The sequence below is a fragment of the Thrips palmi genome, unplaced genomic scaffold (assembly GCF_012932325.1).
Source record: "Thrips palmi isolate BJ-2018 unplaced genomic scaffold, TpBJ-2018v1 HiC_scaffold_1, whole genome shotgun sequence".
Taxonomy (NCBI): Eukaryota; Metazoa; Arthropoda; class Insecta; order Thysanoptera; family Thripidae; genus Thrips; species Thrips palmi.
The window spans coordinates 3,241,923-3,261,052 of NW_023144620.1; positions in this window are offsets into that span (position 1 = coordinate 3,241,923).

Consider the following 19,130-nt stretch of genomic DNA (forward strand, 5'->3'; position numbering starts at 1 on the left):
CTGCTGTTGGAGGCTGTTGTTGCGTTTCGTTTCAATTTAGGGAAAGGTTTTTAATTAAGTCATAATTTAACTGTGTTTGTTTTTTCTCAACCTTCGTTCTTCACCTCGTTGACTGATTCTTTTTTAAAAAATAATGACTTTTTTATAGATTCTTGTTTTCTTTGCGGCGAGGTAGGATTATTTTCATCTCTCAAAATAAAAAAAAATTCTAAAAATTACTGCATATTTTTTTCTAAAGTGACTTTTGTTGCCACAAAAAAGGAGGAAACCGGATTAGCGCTGATTGACGGACGTGCGTGGGAGGGTGCGTACGGCAACAAGTGGACCGGTCGCGATAAAAAAAGACGGCAAATTAACTCGTTTGCACTTTGTCTGGGGGTAAAAGAGAGGAGAGAGAAGAGAGAGGAAGAGGAGAGAGAGAGAGAGAGAGAGGAGAGAGAGGGAGAAGGAGGAGGAGGAGAGGGAGAGGGAGGAGAGAGAGAGAGAGAGAGAGAGAGAGAGAGAGAGGGGGGAGGAGGAAAAAAAGTAAAAAGAGACGAGGTGGTCATCGTGTGTGTAATGCAGGTTTGATTGCGTGCTCTTTGTGTCCGGACGCGCGTGCGGCGGAGGTTGTTCCCGAACTCCGTCGCTCCGTCTCTCTCGCGCCCCTGAGGGACGCCCTGCGAGTGCGAGAGAGACGGAGCGCGGTGGTTCGGAACGAGCTTGCAGTGGGTCCGGCTGGGTCCGGGCTGGACTGCAGCGGATGCCCCTCGTCCGCCCATCTGGCGTCTTCTTGTCGCGCCACGCGCCCCGAAGAACGAAACCGTCCAAGCCCAGCTGCAATTAGCAGCAAGGACGCTGGGCCGCCGGTTGACGTTTAAGAGGCTCGCGAATTTCGGGTCAAGATCGTAAGAGATCTTCTTCGCTTTCGGTGCGACTTCGTGCTGGGAAATTCAGCTAGAGCCCGAAGCTGGAGTCAAGACGCTCTTGCACCTGCGCTCACTCCGTCCTTCAACTCGTACCACTTGCTTCGTCGTGTTTTTTTGTCTCTCTTTCCACGCGGACATGCGTTTTTTATCCCAATCCCCCGATCGTGTTTTGAGATTACCTGGCGATTACAAACCCAACAATAACACAGCGCGCGAAAAAAAAACACGGTACACGAGAATCGGACGCGGTGAATGATGTTTTTTTAATGGTCGTCCGTCCACGCTGCGGGCGCGGTGGGCGCTGCCCTGGCCACACTGTAAATGGCCCTGCCGCCACCCCCGCACCGCCGGGCCGGCCAGGACGAGGGCCAGGACCTCGCCAAGGAAACGCAACTTCACGCAGCGGTCCCGGTCCGGTCCGGTCGGTCCGGCCGAGGGGAGGCCGGGGCACCATGGCACCGCGGCGACGAAGGGGAAAGAAAAAATGAGACGCACTTATGCGCGTGGGCGTGGTGCGGTGGCCAGCTCTGTGTGTGTGTGTGTGTGTGTGTGTGTGTGTGTGTGTGTGTGTGTGTGTGTGTGTGTGCGCGCGCGCGCGCGCGCGGGTGCGTGGGTGTGTGCGTGTGAGTGCGTGGCATTGTGCGTGGCTTGTAATGCGATTGCGGGGGAGGCTGAGGGACACACCGGACTGCATGCACTTGACCTCGCTGACCCGGCCCGGCCCGGCCCGGCCGGCCCGCCCCCGCCACCTACGAGCTTTTGTCATACTCGGTTTGTCGCGTGGCTGCAGGAAGTCACGGCGCTGCCTTTGTAACCGAGAGGGAAGGAAGATGACGGACGTTGTTGTATCGAGCTCGGGCATTTGCATATGCGTGCTGCTGCCATTTTTGTCGACTTTTTCGTCGAATCCAGGGCTGCGCGTGCCTTTGTGCGTGATGCGGGGGATGGGGGTGGGGAGTACGCACCACGCGTGGTACTTGGCAAAATTTCTTGCGTGGTGACGGTTGCTGTTTGCGCGGACTGCGAAATTTTGGAACGCCTGCCAAATCTCACTGTTCAGAAAACACGGAGTTATTTTTATACTTCCCTTCAAGTTTTCGGAACCGGGCCCACCCGCGCCACGGAGCGCGATCCACCACCGCCCTGCTCCTCTCATGTCCACGGCGGGGCGGGGCGGGGCGGCCAGGGGAAAATCAACAGCAGCACAATGGCCGGGCTGTTTGAGGAGGAAACAAGGAAACACGTTGTAAGCGCAACAAAGCATGCTGCCCAAGACGGGCTGGGCCGGGCCGGGCCGGGCCGGCCGGGCGCAACGGAGATAGATAATGCGTGTGCAAACAACCGGACAAAAGGCGGAGGCGCGCGCGCTGGAATAAGTACTGGAACACTGGAAGGCCCCGCTGGAGCCCGCAGCCTGGAACCTGCCGGAGAAGCGGCGCCGGCATCCTCCTGCCATCCCCGTGACGCGTCAACGCGGACCGACCAGGCGGCTGCAGCCAAAAATGAAAGGCGGTACAAATGTATCAAAAAAGGCGGTATTGAATTTACCGCCTTTTACATGCCATCATTACCGCCAATCAAAGGCGGTACTTTCATTTACCGCCACAACTATTCCATCAGTGCTGAGTCCATAATTGAGGGTTATTAAAACATTGCATCAGTACCGCCAGTCAGAGGGAGTACCTAAATTACCGCCAAACACAAGCCATCAATACCGCTCATCAAAAGGCGGTTGTTTGATTTACCGCTTACACTGTACCATTGTGGTCAGATTTAAATGTTTCGCTGAATCTGTGGATTCATAGCAGATTGGATAAATTACTAGATTATGATTGCACACAAATTCAATAGAAAACTTTTCTAATTGCCGGTGAAGGTTGTCAGACCCACTGGGGACTCTTAAGAGAAACGACAGTTGTGACGCTCATAAACTAGAGGTCCATACTTGCATAGCATAGCCGCTGTCATTCAGTTTTCTTGAAGTCAGATGTACTCACATGAATCATGATTGAGTGCACAGCAGTGAAACTGCTGCTGAGAAGATAAATATGGCAAACAGGTTGAGTCACCCAAAATAGATAGCATCAAATCTTGAAGCTTTCTGCACTGGTAAACTGGGCTTGGTGGAGCACAGATGTGTTAAGTGTGTATAAACTTATGAAGTTTTGACAGTTTTCTCATTTTACACGCACTTTCACTGTAGCTTGGATGATAGCAAACAATCTTCGCCCACGCACGACACAGTTGGCAAAAGGTCGCCATCTCACAAAACTAGAGGAAACTTGATTATATTTATGGATATTGGACAGAAACACGAACCGACGGCGGCCCTTTGTCTATGATTTTCAGGTTAGTTCTGCTTTTGTTTTTGTAGGCCTGTAACTGCGAATACTGCCTATGTCGTGCGTACAGCCGACCCGTAACTGCCCATAACAATATCAGATATTCGCAGTCACTCGTCGCATCAACAAAACAAGTTGCAGAAAGAAAATGGCCGCCTGTAACTGTGCATGCGTATCAATATTATTCAGTTTCTTCTAGTTTTGGACAATGACGTTTAGCGCCAACGGGGTCGAATGTGGGAGAGGATTGTTTTTTACCATGGAAGCAACTGTGAAACTGCGAGTGAAGCGGATATACTGTCAAAATTTTATAGAAGTTCATCAACACAGTCTGTGGTCCGAGCTCCAGTGCTCTGGGCCCAGTTTATCAGTGTACAATGCTACATGTTTGAATACTAGCTTTATGACTTAACTCAACATTTCTGCTAATTTCATCAAAGAAGCAGTGCCACAGTGATTAATGTAAGTACATCTGACTTCAGGAAACTGAATGTTAGCGGCTCCGCTAAGTGAACAAGGACCTCTTAGTTTAAAAACGGAAACAAAATTTACTGCTTGCAATGAGCGGTAATTATAATTCTTGCTTGCAATGTGGTACAACATTATGGTTTAGAGTGGTTTTATACATATATGGCCATCCTCTTCTGGTGGTATTAAGATTCCTCTCCTGGAAAGGCGGTACAGAATATTGTTTCTGCATTGGCGGTATAAATTACTACCGCCATTTAAGACCCGTACATTATTTTTTCTCCAGACTTCATTTTGTACCGCCTTTCTGGGGCAGTACAAACTTTACCGCCTTCCCAAAGGCGGTAAAATTTGGATTCCGCCTTTGCAAGTTTACCGCTCTCAATTGTGGAAATTTTACCGCCTTTCAATTTTGTGCATGCACCGCACAGCACCGCCGCGAGACCGCGAGCGCCCGGTCGGCAGGCAACCCAACGTACTTCCGCGGCCAGTTGCAAGACACGCGAACGTGTTCGCACCTCGCATCGCTCGCTCCGTCCAGGAGGTCCAGGATGCACCGGCTGAATGGCTGTTTACGTACAGTCAGTAGTCGAGTAGTCCTGGGCGCGTCTACAGTTTTGACCCCTCGTTTTAATAGGGGGAGGTAAGGTTAACTTAAATGTTCATGTCCACTGCTTCTGGTAGACGTGATCACATTAGCGGGGCCTTGGGCTGGCAGGACTTACGCGCAATGCTGCGAACACATGCGATCAGAGCCCCTCCACACACACACACGCACACTCACACGCATTCGCTGCACGTCGCATCACTTACACACCACACGCACGGCGGCCGGGGCCTTTTGTGCGGGACGGCGGGGCGCGTCGCGTTTTGCGCGGCGGTTTGAACGTGCCAGTCAGTCACATCGCGATGACAAAAAGCCGTAGACGCGGCCGAGTCGAGCCGAGCCGAGCCGAGACCGAGCGCCCGCGTGCGCGCAGGCGGTTTCGTACGGTTTGTGTGTTTCTTGCCTCTCGCCGCTCTCGCCCTTATTCACATTGCAACAAAGCAGGCCGTGTCACGATAAGCTTGAGATACACGTCGCGTCGCGGCGCCTCGCGTGAGCGCGTGTGCGCGCGTGGGGGTGTGGGCCCGTCAGTTTAGTTCCTTTGGCCGCCACCGGGCCGCGCGCCGAGACTCGCTCTGCTTTGCTTTCCGTTCCGAATGACAACACGAGGGCCCTTATCCTTCACACGTCACAAAACAAGGAGAGCGGGGCCGAGAGGGTAAGCGGAGCGGGCGGTCCAGCTGCCTGCCGGCACGGCGGCGGGACGAGTCTGGGCAAGTCAAGTCGGGCGAGGCGCCTGGCGGGTAGGCAGGCCCGGATGCAGCCCTGGACTGTGCTGCCTTAACAACACGTTCGCCGCGGCAGGACTCCACTCCACGTCTGAGATTCCCCGAAGAGAAGATTCGACGAGATGCTTTCGGACAGGTGCCGTCGGGTGCCTCGCGAACCCCCCCCCCCCCCCCCCCTTTCTCCAAAGCCGGCCTCGGCCTCCCAATTGAGCCAAGGCGCCCCACACCGGCACTACCGGCAGTCCGACGGCGGGGAAACACTGACGGCAATGTCAAACCCGTGTCCCCCTGTACCGACGCCCTGGCGCGCCCTGGCGTCCGCGGCGTCCTCGGAGGCCTAACGAAGCGGAAAGCCCGAGCGAGAGATATAAGCCCGCGCGCGAAAGCCCAGAGAGCCCAAGCTAAGCCCCCTCCATCCCCCCGTTTTGTGGCTCGGCAAGGCGAAATAAAGAAGCGCCTTTCCCGCCTTGCGGCTCGCGGCCCCCTTCCTTTTTACCGTTGCCATCTCTCTTTCCCGAGGCCTAAAAGGGCGGTGGCCGTGGAGGCCGTGGAGGCCGAGGCCGCGCTGCCGGTGGCCGAGGACGATTTGTCCCTGCCAGCGCGCGCCGCCCCGCCCACGCCCGCTACTCTACATCTCGGCCTCCATTTTATGGTACATTCAGTGAACCCTGTCCTCGCCGCCCTCAAAGGAAAGTTAAACAGCCACAGCCCCACTGGGGGCCTCATTGTCCGAGTGCTGTTCCGGTGCGTTATAAGGGTTCGATCTTTTGTTTTGCTCGTTGTTTCGAGGCTGTTTGCCACACTCATGATGGCACCAAGAAAAGGCCTGCATAGCAAAGGGTCGCCGCGAGGACAGGATTCACTGAATGGACCATACCAGCGCACCGCCTTTCCAGCCTGCCTTCCTCGTTCCACGCCAAAAAAAAATACGGGTGTTGCTGAGGGGGGCCTGCCGCGCCACGTCCGGGCCGCTAAAGAGAGAGAGAGATAGGCGGCCGCCGTGAAGGCGCGAGAGAGAGACGGGCCGACACGACGCGGGCGTGCATGCAAACTTTGCCACACACACTGTATCCACACACTCGAGAGCGCCGCCGGTGCTTGCGGATCTTAACGCCACCGCAATTGTTCTTCCCGCAGCTCTGCAAGTAGTGCCCCACGCTGCCCGCCCCCCTCCCCCCGCGCCACGGGGAGGAAAGAGGGGTGAATCATTGGACCACCAGCGCCAGAAAAAGGTTGCCGTGGTTTTTGTCGGTCTGATGTAGGTAGTCCAATGACAAAGACTCGATGAAGTGGTCCGCGGGGCGCTTGATCTCAACGACCGAGTCGTTCCGGGTCGTTCCGGCGAGCTGTAACGCCACCGTAAACTTACGGGCGGAAGTAAGTGGCGCTGTGGCGGCTGTAAAAGGAACGATTCGGCGCGAAGACGCGGCCACGGCGCGGCCACGCCCCGCCGCGGTCACGTGCCACCGGGACGCCCTGCAGGGCCTGCAGCCCGCGGCCCTCCTCCTCCACCTTGCGATATCCGGAATGATTAATAGCCTCGAATTAAAGTGCTCATCCCCGTCAGTCCCGTGGCGCTGCCGCAAGGCGGGGCACGGCGACGCGCAAGACGGCCTCCCTTTTTCCTCGTCGACGGCCACCCCCACGCGGCCGCCGCCACCACAGCCCGCCCCGGTTACGTGACACGCACTCCGCCACCTCGGCACGGCGAGGCTGCGTGATTTGCCCCAAGAAAGGCGTCCTTCCTTCCCGGGGCCGCGTCGTGGTGCGTCGCGGTGGTCGAGGACGCCGTCGTAGTACGGCCTCCGCGACACATGCTTTCATTGTTGCCAAATTCATAGTCGTCAACCTACGACAGCCGATGGCGCCGATGGCGGGCCGCCCTTCGAACCAAGGTGACGGACCGCGCGGAGGGGCGTCGGGCAGGCTGGGCGCGCGTTCGCGCACCTGGACGGCTATGTTTAGCGCGATGGGGTGCGAGGCGGCGCGAGCGCGGGCCTTCCCCGCGCAAGACTCCCCCCCCCCCACTTTCTCGCCCATTCTCTTTTCAAAACGGAAAGTGTTAGCACGGCGCGGTGCTTCCGCCCACATAAATCCACTGCGGAGGACGAGTACAACCGAAACAACAACAACAACAAGCATCGCCGACAACCTTCCGGCCTGCAGCCCTTTCCTTCGGGCCCTTCGGGCCCTTTGGGCGCGCCGACGCGGCCCGCCACGGCCGCCACACTGCTGCACGCGATGCAGCCTTGCAGCGCGGCGCTGGAGGACGACGAGGACGACGACGAAGACGATGATGAGGACGTGGAGGACTTCCAGGCGCGATGGCGCGGTGAGTTTTACGATCAGTTGTGGTCTAGCCCGCAATGGTAATGGCACAGGTAGGCAACCCAACGTGCACCGCGCGGTTACTTTAAGGGATGGAGCGCGTTTCTGCCAAGCCCTACAAAATGCGCGTCCACGTCCTTCGCCGGTCACATTGAACTGACCCTGACCCTCTTTCAAAAGTAGGTGCCATTTGGCGTCAAAAACTGGAGCGGAATTCCAAGGCGCTCAGTTGCAGCGCATGCCTTTTTTTGCAGTAGGCAAGCGCTCTATCGCCGCGCGCTGTGAATTGCCGCCGTCTCAGGCGATGTGTGTGTGTGTGTGTGTGTATGTGTGTGTGTGTGTGTGATAGAGTGAGAGAGTGAGAGGGGGTGTCTGTGTGTGTGGAGGAGCTGGCTTAAGTGAAGGAGCCGGCCAGGAAGGGGGTGTGCAAGCTGGCTGCATGAGATGCCATACCACAAGGTGCCAAACGAGGCGTGGCGTGGCGCGGCGCGTGGGGGCGTGGGGGCCGACGCCGCAAAGGGGACGTCCCAGGCCGGACAAGCTGCCGACCAATGCTGGCGGCCTGGCGGGGGTTCCCCCATTCCTTGAGGCGGTGCAAGTGCAGCAGCTAGCAGTAGCCAGCAGCAGCCTGCCTAGCCTGCCGGGCATTGCACAGTCTTACCGCGTGTAGGGACGGGGGCGGGCGGGGCGCGGCGGGGTGCCCTGGGGACGCGCCACACATGCCGCCGTGTCCTGCATACCTCACGCCACGCTCCCCAGCCTCCTCAAGGAGTACGAGAAGGGGCCGCCCCGCCGCCGCCCCCGCCCCGCCGCCGTCCATGGCTTGCGGTGAGCCCCAGGCCGCCTCGGGGCACGGCCGGGGCCGGCCGGGGCCTTGGAGGCCGTCTTGGCGGTAGCCTTGCGACCGCCCCGAAGATGGGGCGGCCTGGCCTGCGCCTCGGCGATACGTGGCACGTGTGTCGGGTCTGCCTGGCTTGCCTGGCGGGGAGGCGGGGGGCGGGGGGCTGCGGCCGGTGTCCAGGGAGGGCGTCCTGCGGAGAAACGCCGCAACGCCGCCGGTAATGGAGTATGAGAAATTATTGATGCGTGCAAGCAGTGCAAGGAATACCGGCCGTGACGCGCAGCAGCCATTCCTCGATGGCGCCGCCCTCGCCCTCGCCTCCGCGGAGAACAACAGTCCCGTAACTTGTGCAATATTACGGAATCATTCCCGCAAACTTCTTGTTTCGCGTTTAATTTATTTTTCGCGCTTAATCTCAGTTTGGCTATAGTTTTGCAGCTCAGGTAGAAAGGGGGAGGGGGGCCGGCCATGCAGTGCAGCGGCGCGCAACCTCGGCGGGCCGAGCATTGTGTGAGTTAAACAAAGTTGGGCCAACAAATCGCAAAGGAAGTCATGTAATTTTCAGGTTGAGAAGCATCAGCTGCAACCCTACATGCAATCCATCACCAAGCACAGGCGCGGCCCGGCGCCCGCTTCGAGGAGGAGGGGAAGGGGAAGGGGGTGGGAATACGAGAGAAAGAAGCAAGTTTGGTGGGGGGGGGGGGCTGGCCGGGCCTAGCCGCCACGGCCGAGGCCGCGAGCGTGCGGCAAGAGCACTTATTTTCTGTAATTAAAGTGCTCGCATCACCGATCCACTTGGGAATTTCGCGCGAGCAGTTTATTTTGCGAGGGAGAGAGACGAAGAGAGAGAGCCCACTCGAATCTCGGCACGGCGACGGCGGGGCGGCGCTGCAGGGATTTTTAGGGGTGGCAACTCGGGCCGCCGTCCCCACCGTCCTCGGGCGGCACCCTCCCGGAAGTCCGCGGAAAACAGCCGTGCTGTCTTTCCAAGATGATGACGTCCTGCTCGGCGTGCTCGGCGTGCTCGGCGGCCCGGGGGAAAGGTCCGGAGGCCTCGTCGGGGACCCCCGCTGCCCCCGGACTCCGCCGGCGAGGGTCGCGCGCCGAGGACCACGGCGACGGCCGGAAGTCATTTGAATGAAGGACGTGTGTGTGTTTTTCCTGGGCGCCGGTTTGTTGTGTGCATGGCCGTGTGTGTGTGCGTGTGTGTGTGTGCCGCAGTTAGTAAGAAGCTACTTTGTAAGCGAGGTTGCGCTGCGCGGCGCACACGGAAGTCCGCGATAGTTTACCCCCTATCTCACCCTGGCTGCGCCCTGGCTACCCTTTCTTCCTATTCTCCTAGTTGCTGTCCCATTCAAGGCGAGAAGAAGGAGCAGGCGAGATAGTGCACCTCCTTTATACGTTGTGGCGTCCACTTTATCTACGTCGGCAGCGCCAAGGCAATGGCCAAGGGCAGCGCCCAGCGAGGAGCGCCCCGCGAGCGATGGATCGAAGCGCTTCGAGAGCGGCGACGCGCGGCGCGGGCTGGGCTGCCCACGGCCAGCACGGCCAGCACGTCGACCTCCTCCTCCAGGTGAGAGCGCGCCGTGGCTTCCTGGTCAGCCGGTGGCCGATGGGTTGCCTACCCCCGCGGCGGCGGCGTGTCCCCTGCCGCGCGCGTCGTCGGCGAGGTGCCGCGGTCGGCGTGGTCCTTCCTTGGTCCCCCCGGCGAAAGAAGCTGCTCGGGATAAGAAAGGGAGAGGGTGGCGTCGCGGTCACATCCAGCCAATAGAATGCCCCGCGAGTCGTATCGATCTGCGCGGCGGGGCGTGGCGGGGCGTGGCGGGGCGGGGCGGGGCGTGGCGGGGCGTGGCGAGCCAAGGCAAGGCGCCGCGTGGACCGGCCCGCGGAGCAGGCCTAGGACGGCCTAGCCCGGCCTAGCCCGCGGGCAGCGGGACGGAACGCGGCTCTAGACGTAGCGGTGGGTTGAGGCGTTGGATTTTGGATCCCGCAGCAGGCGAAGCAGGTGATGGCGGCACCCTGCAGGGCTACGTAGTCGAGTGGCAGTCAGCAGGCCGTGGAGCCTGCAGCGCAGCAAGCTTACACCTCCACGACGAAGCGTTTTTCTTCGCTGTTCCGCCATGGAAGTGTCACGTCGGCGAAAAGTGACCCCACGCTGGCGCGGCCGGCGCGGTGCGTGATGACGGCGCCCTTGATGGCGGCGGGGCGTGGCCGCCGTGGCCGCCGGCCTCGGGGCGTGCCCTCCGCGCGCCTCCCGCCGCGGGCCTGGCCTGGCCGCGGACCTAGCCCTGGGCCTGGCCGTGGGCCGAGGGACGCCACGCCCTCATTACTCGAATGGACATATCCTGTTACGCCGAGGCGGCCGTGGCGGCCGTGGCGGTAAGCGATATCGCAGCGCGGCGCCCATAAGGTGGCCGATGACGGCCCGCGACACGCGCTTCTCGTCGGCGGCCAGGACGGCGGCCGCCTGGGGAAAGTCAAAGTCAACACGATGCATGGCTCGAGGACGGACGGCCGGGACGGATGGCGAAGGCACCGAATCAAATTTGGCGCGCAAGCCGCGGCGGCACCCGGACAGTGCTGCGCTCTGGCGGGTGGCGCGCGCAGCTCGCCGGCCGCCCGCAGCGCACGCTCGCTGGAGCGGCCGCCGCGCGAAGCTCGACGATGCGGCCAGAGCCCGGCGGCGCGGACCCCGCGGACGCGGACCGCGAGGCGAGGCGCGAAGGCAGGCCGGCAGGCGGTGCAGGGCGAGTTGTCCATCCCGTACGTGCCCTTGGAGGTGTTTCGGGTCCAGAAGCAGCTTCCGTATCGGTACACTGCTTCGGCCGCGTCGACGACTGTCGCTGTCAGTTCGCTGCTTTCCCACCGTCAGAGGGAATGCCATGACATGAGAGAAAATATCCTCATTTTGAAAGGACCTTGGCCTTAGTAGCTTGCAATGACACTCAAAATATGAACCACCTTCCGCGAAAGGTCTGTTCAGTGGAATAAAACGGGCCTTTCTTCTCATTCTTTCAGTGTCGTTGCAATAGTCACCCTTCATACGCGTCTCGCAGTGCGCGCGGCGTGTGTGTGCATGTGTGTGTGTGTGTGTGTGCGCAGCGTCGCAGATTCTTTCCCACAGGCCTGTGCGAATCGGGTGCTTCGGTGTAACATGCATATTTACCACGGGTTCCCTCCATAGTAATGGTTGTTGGCGCGCGGCATCAGCGGGAACACTACGCCGACACTCCGACGCGGAAAATGAAAAATTATGACAAAACGGGATTGCGTAAGCGCGCACGTCCCCCCCTCCCCCTCCCTCCCGCGCATACGAGAGCTTATTGTGATTCCGCGCGCTGTTGTTATTTTCCTTTTTTCGTTGGCAGTTTTTGATCCGACACGCGGCTTGCGATTGGCGGGCGCGCGGGGAAGTGCGGGGAGGCGCGGGGCGGCCGCGGACGCGGCCAGACGGTGCTGCGCTCCGAGTGGCGGACCAGGGAACCACGCCGCGGTTCAACCCTTTCCCGCCAGAGAGAGCCACCGCCGCGCGCGCTGCAGTCGCTGTGGTGGCGGCCACGGGGTGCGGGTCCCAGTCCCACACTATTCTCCTCCAATGAATGAAACGTAGAGAAGTCACGGATGCAGACGACAAATTGTGACGTAGAACGGTTTCACAAATATATTTTTTCGAAAAGCTTAGAGTTGCGTCTTGAGAAAAGTCGCCGGCAAATGTTACGTTCCTCGATGACATTTAAAACGAAACAGATGGCAGATACGTAACCCCCCCCCCCACACACACACACACACACACATACACGCATGCTCATGCACTGTATGTGCTGCCTGGAAGGGCGGACCTGCAGCAGTGCACACCATTATGCGCTCGTTGTAGTGCACCACAAATACACACACGCACTGACACACACACAGACACATTCCCACGCTGCGTATGCAAGAGGTTGTCCACCCTGAGCGGCGCAGCGTTAAGTTTGGCTCGTCATTGCCATTGAAATCAGATTGAAATAGGATGCAGCGCGCCGATTGCCAGAAAATGCAACTAGGCCTGGCTGCCTCGCGCGCTTTGTTTGCGTTAGACTCGTCATCAGCTTACGCATCATAAACTCGGCTCATGACGAATCGAGAGGCACGTTTCGAGACCGGCAATTTTACCGCCACAGTGGAGCTGTCACACTGTCAAACATTTTGCTGTCGGCCGTCCAAGCAGATGCACTGGCAAAGTCAAAGTAGTCATATGATGCCTGACCGACCTCAGCTGACCATTGGCAACGAAACAATCATCAAGTGGGCGGTTGCAGGCAAATAAAATTTTATTTGTTAATTTCGAAAATGTTTTGGAGTCCTTATTTTGTTTGTATCCACCATCCCGTTTCTAGCTCGGGCTCAGATTTTTTTTTGACAGTGCACTGCAGGCCCACCAACCCTCGATTGAGAAGGCGCCCGAGAGTCCGTCATCTCGAGAAGGGCGCGTCGCGGGCGCGTTTTTTTTTTTCTGTATTCCCTCGCGAAGGGGAAGAAGGCGGGGATGGAAAACGAGAAAGATGAAAATTGAGGCGGGAAAAACAGACGTGGATGGAACGGAGTGTCCCCAGCGCTTGGAATAAAACAGGGCAGGGGAGAAAAAGTGCATTCAACTGAAATTGACGGCCAGGCCAGTGGATGGGGTGTCGCGGGGCTCGCGCGGGCCGGGGGGTGGGGGTGGCGGTGGCGCCGGCCCGCTGCCGAGGGGAGGGGTGGGGCGAGGCGGGGGCGGAGGAGCCTCGCGGCGGGGCCCGCTTTTTCGTCGGACGTCTCGTGACCATCTCGTGACCGTGAGCAGCCGACCTCGTCACGGCCTCCTTGACTCACGCCACGGCGGCGCTCGGACTCATATCAGCAAGGCGGTGGGAACGCGCCGTGCCACGCCGCGCCTGAAACCTTGCGGGCCGGCGGGGCCGGGCGTGGGCGGGGGACTGTAACGATTATGCAAAGTAATGGAAGGTGTTAAAACTGGCCATGCCTTTCGCCCCCCTCCCTTTCCACACACACACTCACACAATGCACACACACACACACACACACACACACACGGCGTGGCCGGCCGCCTTCCAGAAAACGCGGCATTTCATAAATCGGGCGAGGAGATTGTGGCGCTGACACCTCCGCCCACTATTTACTGGCGCAAGGTGCACCTTGCACTGCGTTGCGCCTGACGCCTTGCTGCACTCGAAGCGCCGGCGGGGGAAAATGGGGCGTGAAAAAAGGGCGTTCTTCGACGAGTGTGGTGACGCTTTGCTGGCGGATGCAAACGGTGCTGGGGATAGCCAGCGCTGCGTCCTGTCCGTGTAGCACCTGCGTATGGACGGTATCGGTGGCGGGGCGGGGCGGGCGGGGCGGGGCTACGGGCCTATTCCACCTCAAGGAGCAGTTAATTAAAGTGAGAAAAGCGTCTCGCGAAATCAGGGACCCGTATCGCGAGTCGCCTCTGCAAGTCTCATCTATATATATGCAGCGGGGCGGGGCGGGGCGGGGCGTACGTACGCAAACGGCCTGGGAGCAGGCAACACCAGAGCAGCCAGCCGACCCAATAATGCGGCGTGCATTTTCCGAAGACGGCGATTCTGCTTTTCGAGTGCGTTTGCCTGTGTGCCTCTCCTTTTTTTGCCGCTCACTTCTCCCGGAGTCTCCAGTGTGGCGACGAGCACTCTGCCTTTCTTTATCGGGCATACTGATGTCTTTGCTGAACGGGCGGTCCGCTAAGTCTGCCGCCCCGGCCGGCCGGGAAGGCCAAAGGCATCCAAAGGCAGGCGGCGATGCCGGGGTATCAGTTTCCCGAGTAGCGCTGGTGGCGGCAGTCCCGGCCGTTCTTAATAACGGCAATAACAATAAAAATCGAAGAATTGACTGTCCATGTTCGCTTTGGACCGTCCATGATCGGTGTGACACGGGAGAAGGCGGCGGTTGGTTAGATTGTGTTCCGTTTGGGTTTTGTTTAGGCTTGTGCAGGTCCAGGTCACGCAAGTGGTCCAAGTTCGTCGTGTGCAGTGGACGAACGACGAGGCAGCGGCTCCAATGGCAAACAACAACCAACCGCGTGAAAAAAAAATCCCAGAGAAGTAGCGCGCGCACACCTGTCCCGACTATAACCAGCACAGCGAAAACTAGAAACCACCCTAGAAAAACTGTGGCGCATAAGATCATTTTTCTGTCATCATTTTGTCTCCGTTTCGTTCTGTGTCAACATCCGCCACTTGCGACACACGCACCACTGACCCTGGCGGGCCCAGGCGGAGCGATTTGCCGTCATGGAAATCATCTCGCCGACTAAAAACGAAGCGTGCACTTTTCCATGGTCGTGATTTGAACTCGGCCGCCGCCGTGCAGGGCGACAGAGTGGCGGTCGCGGCACGGTAAAAACGGTACCTGGTTTTCCCAGGAAGCCTATGGCAGAGGCATGGGCGTTTTCCAGGGAGTTCCTGGGAAAACCAGGAACCGTTTTTACCGTGGGGCTGCCGGGGCCTCCAGGCTGATGCCGAGCGCTCTGTCTCTCTCGCACTCACGGGGCTCTCCGTGAGGGTGCGAGAGAGACAGCGACAAAAGCAGTGCTCGCGGAGTCAGCCACGCTGCAGCGGACACCGCCGCCCGCGCCCTCATTTGAATGCAAAAGTGCACCGCACTATGAAAATAGCGGCGCACTCGTCGCACTCGTCCGCGCGGGAAACAGAATGTGACGCCACGAGTGGGATGCCGTGTCGTCTCGTCACCGGCCACCTGCACTGGAGGCGGCACACAGACACAGACACAGACACACACACACACACACACACAGACACACACACACACACACACACACACAGGCACGCACGCCGCGACGACGACGGCGCGAAATATTTTTCCTAGTTAGTTGCGGCCCCCCAAATCAAAACAAGCGGTCGCTCCTTTTGTTTGCTCGGAGGACGTGTCACGCTAATTTCCATTTCGATCGCTAATGTGTGCCATTGTGTTTCGTTTTATGAAGCGCGGCCGAGCCCGGCCAAGCCGCGCCGATTTCCATTTTTCGCGAAGCGAGGGGCGTTAGTTAGTTTTTGCGCGGCGCGCGGGGGCGGGGACAGCGACAGACCGGCCACTCTGTGTGTGTGTGTGTGTGCATGTGCGTGACCGGGGACAAAGTAGTTGCGGTCGGGCAGCAGTCTTTTTCGGTGCCCGTCATTGGTGCCGCACTTTGTCCTTGTTTTTTCGTTCCTTTCTCTTTTTTTTTGCGAGCGCCGCGCTTGCATTTTGTGGCAGTTGTTTCCAGTAGTCGAATGCGGTCGCCACAATTGATGGCTTTCTTTGATGTGCGGCGGGCGGTGCACTGACGTGGCCCGGAAGGGATTACCCCGGAACTATTTACATGTCGTACTTCGCCACCGTTTTGGCGGGGCGTACAGTGTGTGTGTGTGTGTGTGTGTTGGAGCAGGGCTGGTCGTCTCTGCGGCACCCTTGGGTAAGTTCGGCACTGTGTGCAACACACACGCTCGGCATCCTTGGCAGTGGGGCTGCTGCCCGTCCCGTTTTAGGGCGGCCCGACCTGCAGCAAGCCTTGCCCGCCTTGAGGCAGGTCAGCATCCTCGGCATCCTCGCTGCTCCTCGCGTCACGTCTCGTTGGCACCACGCGGCCCTCGGCGAGCCTGGCCGCCTTGCCGCCCTAGTCGCGGCTTGACGAGATCTCCGACGAGGTCCTCGCCGAGGTCCCCGACGGCGTCCCCGACGGCGTCCTCGCCTAGGCCCCGCCCAGGGCCCCTGGCGAGTAGGCAACCCGGCGCGGCCCTGTGCGTTACGGGCGGGCATCCCTCCGTGCCCGGGCGCTAGTTGTCGCGCTCGCGGCGCGCGGTGACGTCACCCACTTTCGGGGGCCGCCCGGGCGCTCCCCGCACGGCCACTGCGGGCCTTCCAACACGATCCACGCCGTGGAGCAGGCCTGGCGCCGCACCGCCGCCGTGAAGAACCTAGGCAGCCCCAGCAGACTGAGACTCGTTTTCGTCGCTCTGTCTCTCTCGCACCTACTGAACGCCCGAGCGCGAGAGGGACAGAGCGACGAAAACGACTCCCCCGGTTGACCGCGACTTGGCGGCGGGCGGCGCGGCGTCGCGGGTCCGTCCTGAAATACTTGGCAACGCGCTCAAAGAAATCTATAACGAACACGGGGGGAGGGGGCAGGAGTCGTTAACCCCCGAGTAGTGTACGAACGCCACGCGCCGCCACGCCTCACCGAGCCTCCCCAGGGAAAAGAGGAGGAAAGAGAGGAAAGGATTGCACTGCTTGCGCAGCTCTCGGCCGCCAGAGCGCAGCGCGCGCCGGAACGGCGCAAAAATCGGCTATCTATTTTTGTGGCGGCCGCGGGGGAGGGGGGGGGGGAGGGCGCTGCGCTCAAGAGGAAACGCTTTGCTGCAGGGCAAGGCGCCCAGGTCGACTGAAATTATTGACTTTGATAGTTTGTTTACTTTTGACTGAAGCTCCAAGTTTGCTGCATTCAGTCACTTGTAAATCGTTCGATTTGACCGATTTTTTTTTTCAGTGTCTGGGTGGAGAGGTGGGGCTGTCGATCGTGAGAGCCAAGGGCACCTTGACCGGAATCCAGCTTCGGTCGGCGGGTGTCGCATTGCGGAGACGCTGCACCACGCTGCACTATTGGTTGGTATTCCCCATCTCGGCCACCTCGCTGGCGTCCGAGGGGGTATGCGCTCTCTGAACCTGTGTACCGACTATTACGCTATTACGCTCTATTACGCCACAAATTAATCGGAATTTGGTTAAAAACGGCCTAAAACACACCAAAATTGATAAAATTTTGACAATTTCGGCTATTACGCGACTATTACGCGTATTATTACGCGTGCTATTACAGATAGAGTGAACCGACTATTACGCGAGTGCATACCCCCTCGCTGGCGTCCGACTGGCGCGGCGGTCCAGCCCGGGCCGCGGACGGCCGCTCTGTCTCAAGCCGGCGCACAGTGGGCCAGAAGACCGGTGGAGGCAGCCAAAACTCTAGACGCGTTTTGGGCTCCAGGGTCGCTAAATGGGACTCGAACCGGACGTGTGACCCCACCAATGGATTGCTCTCCGAACGAGGAATCCATTGGTGGGGTCACACGTTTGGTTCGAGTCACATTTGGCGACTCTGGAGCTCAAAACGCGTCTAGAGTTTTGGCCGCCTCCACCGGTCTTCTGGCCCACTGTGCGGGGCCGGCCGGCCGGCTGGCTATGCAGGCCATAGACACGGCGGCTATTTCGGTGGTCACGTGTCCCACGATCGCCCCACTTGTATCGCCCGTGGCATAGGCGATGTGTGGCACTGGGTTGCGCTGGGTTGTTGGCGTCGTCCCGTGTGTTTGGGTTATAATGTAGGCAAGGCGCGCCTCGCGCGGCGCCGTCCGCGGGTGTAACGCACTCTCTCTCTCTCTCTGTCTCACACACTCTGAGCCAAAATTCAGGAAATCCGTGTCAAATCTTTGTTTTTTTGCGACCGTTTTACGAGGGAACTTCCCCGCGAAGGAGAGGCGTGCAGCGAGAGAGTGCGAGGCTGGGCGTCGTCCCAGCGTGCGCGTTGTCCGCCCAGCGGGGAAGGCATCCCGGCCCGTCCCGGCCGTCGAGAATGGCACCTGCCCGATGTAGCTCCTGCTTATCTCTGCAGTGTCGCGGCGTCGCGGCGTCGCGGCAGAAGGGCGTATGTCGCGGGGACACGCACGGGGATACGGCGGATGCGGCGCATATGGGCTGGCCAGTGATATTTGCAGTGATTTATTTCCGGTCGCGTCTTTATTCTGCCTTCCTCTTCCAGCACTTGCAGAGAGATGCTCGGAGATGGCGGCCTGCTGGTGCTCTGCCCGTCCTCGTGGTGCCCGTCCCCGTCGCCCTCCTGGTCATCACGCCTCGTTACAGCTTCCGCGACGCCGTCCAAAGTGGTTGACGGCGGCGGTAGATTACCCCATCCGACGCAGTAACCCAATCTTATTTTGCGCCCCATTTTTTTCCCCGCGGCTCTGCCGGCCCCTCCCCCTCCCCCTTCACTCACCGCGGCGTCTTGAATTTCCACCCTCTAAGTGGCAACGGTGCCTCAGCCGTCCGTCCCCGGCGTCCCTCCCTCGCGCAAAGTTTTCACATTTTTCCCCGCCGCCGTGGTGGCGGTGGTGGTGGCGCGGTGGTCGCGCGGACGCCTTCCCGCGGCGCCGCGACGCCTCCGGGCGCTCCGGGCGACGCCGCCGCCGCCCTCCCTCGCGTATTTGAAGGCCGTCTGCCGAGAAACGCTTGCCGAGAAATAAAAGTAAATATGGAGTGCGAGTGCGTTGCTTCGGGCTGGTCCCCGCTGCCCCGGCCGCCCCGCCGCCGCGGCGCGCCGCCCCGGTGGCCCCAGCCCCTTTAAATACATTAAAGCGCCTTATCGGGCGAGGTGAAGGGACGCCGCGACGCGCCGCGAAAGAAGAGAGAACAAGACACTTCTTGAACTTGGTCCTCCTCTTTCCTGGAGCGCCGCGCCGGGCCGCCCGGCCAGGCCGTGGAAGAAGGCTGTTCTTTCTTAGATCTGCTGTCGCGCGACTTGAAAAATGTGCAAAGTTGGCGGCCAAGAAAAAGGACGTGGCGGCGTCGTGCCCCGTCAGATGAAAAATTCTGCGGGACAGCGCGCCCGCGGTGGTGGCGGTGTGGTGGCGGTCGGCGTCGTTGTCGTCGTGGTGGTGGAGGGCCACCAGTAAATCAGCTGGGCGACGGGCCGCGCAGTTCACCTTCTAATGAGAGCCTTTTTCGCGGTTCGTCATTATTCGGTGGGGACACTGCAAAACACACACACACACACAAACGCGCAGGGCCGTACGCACACCAATTATTACAGTTCTTTCGACGAAGCTGCAAAAATAAAAGGACGGCCGGTGGACATGCTGGCACCGGAAT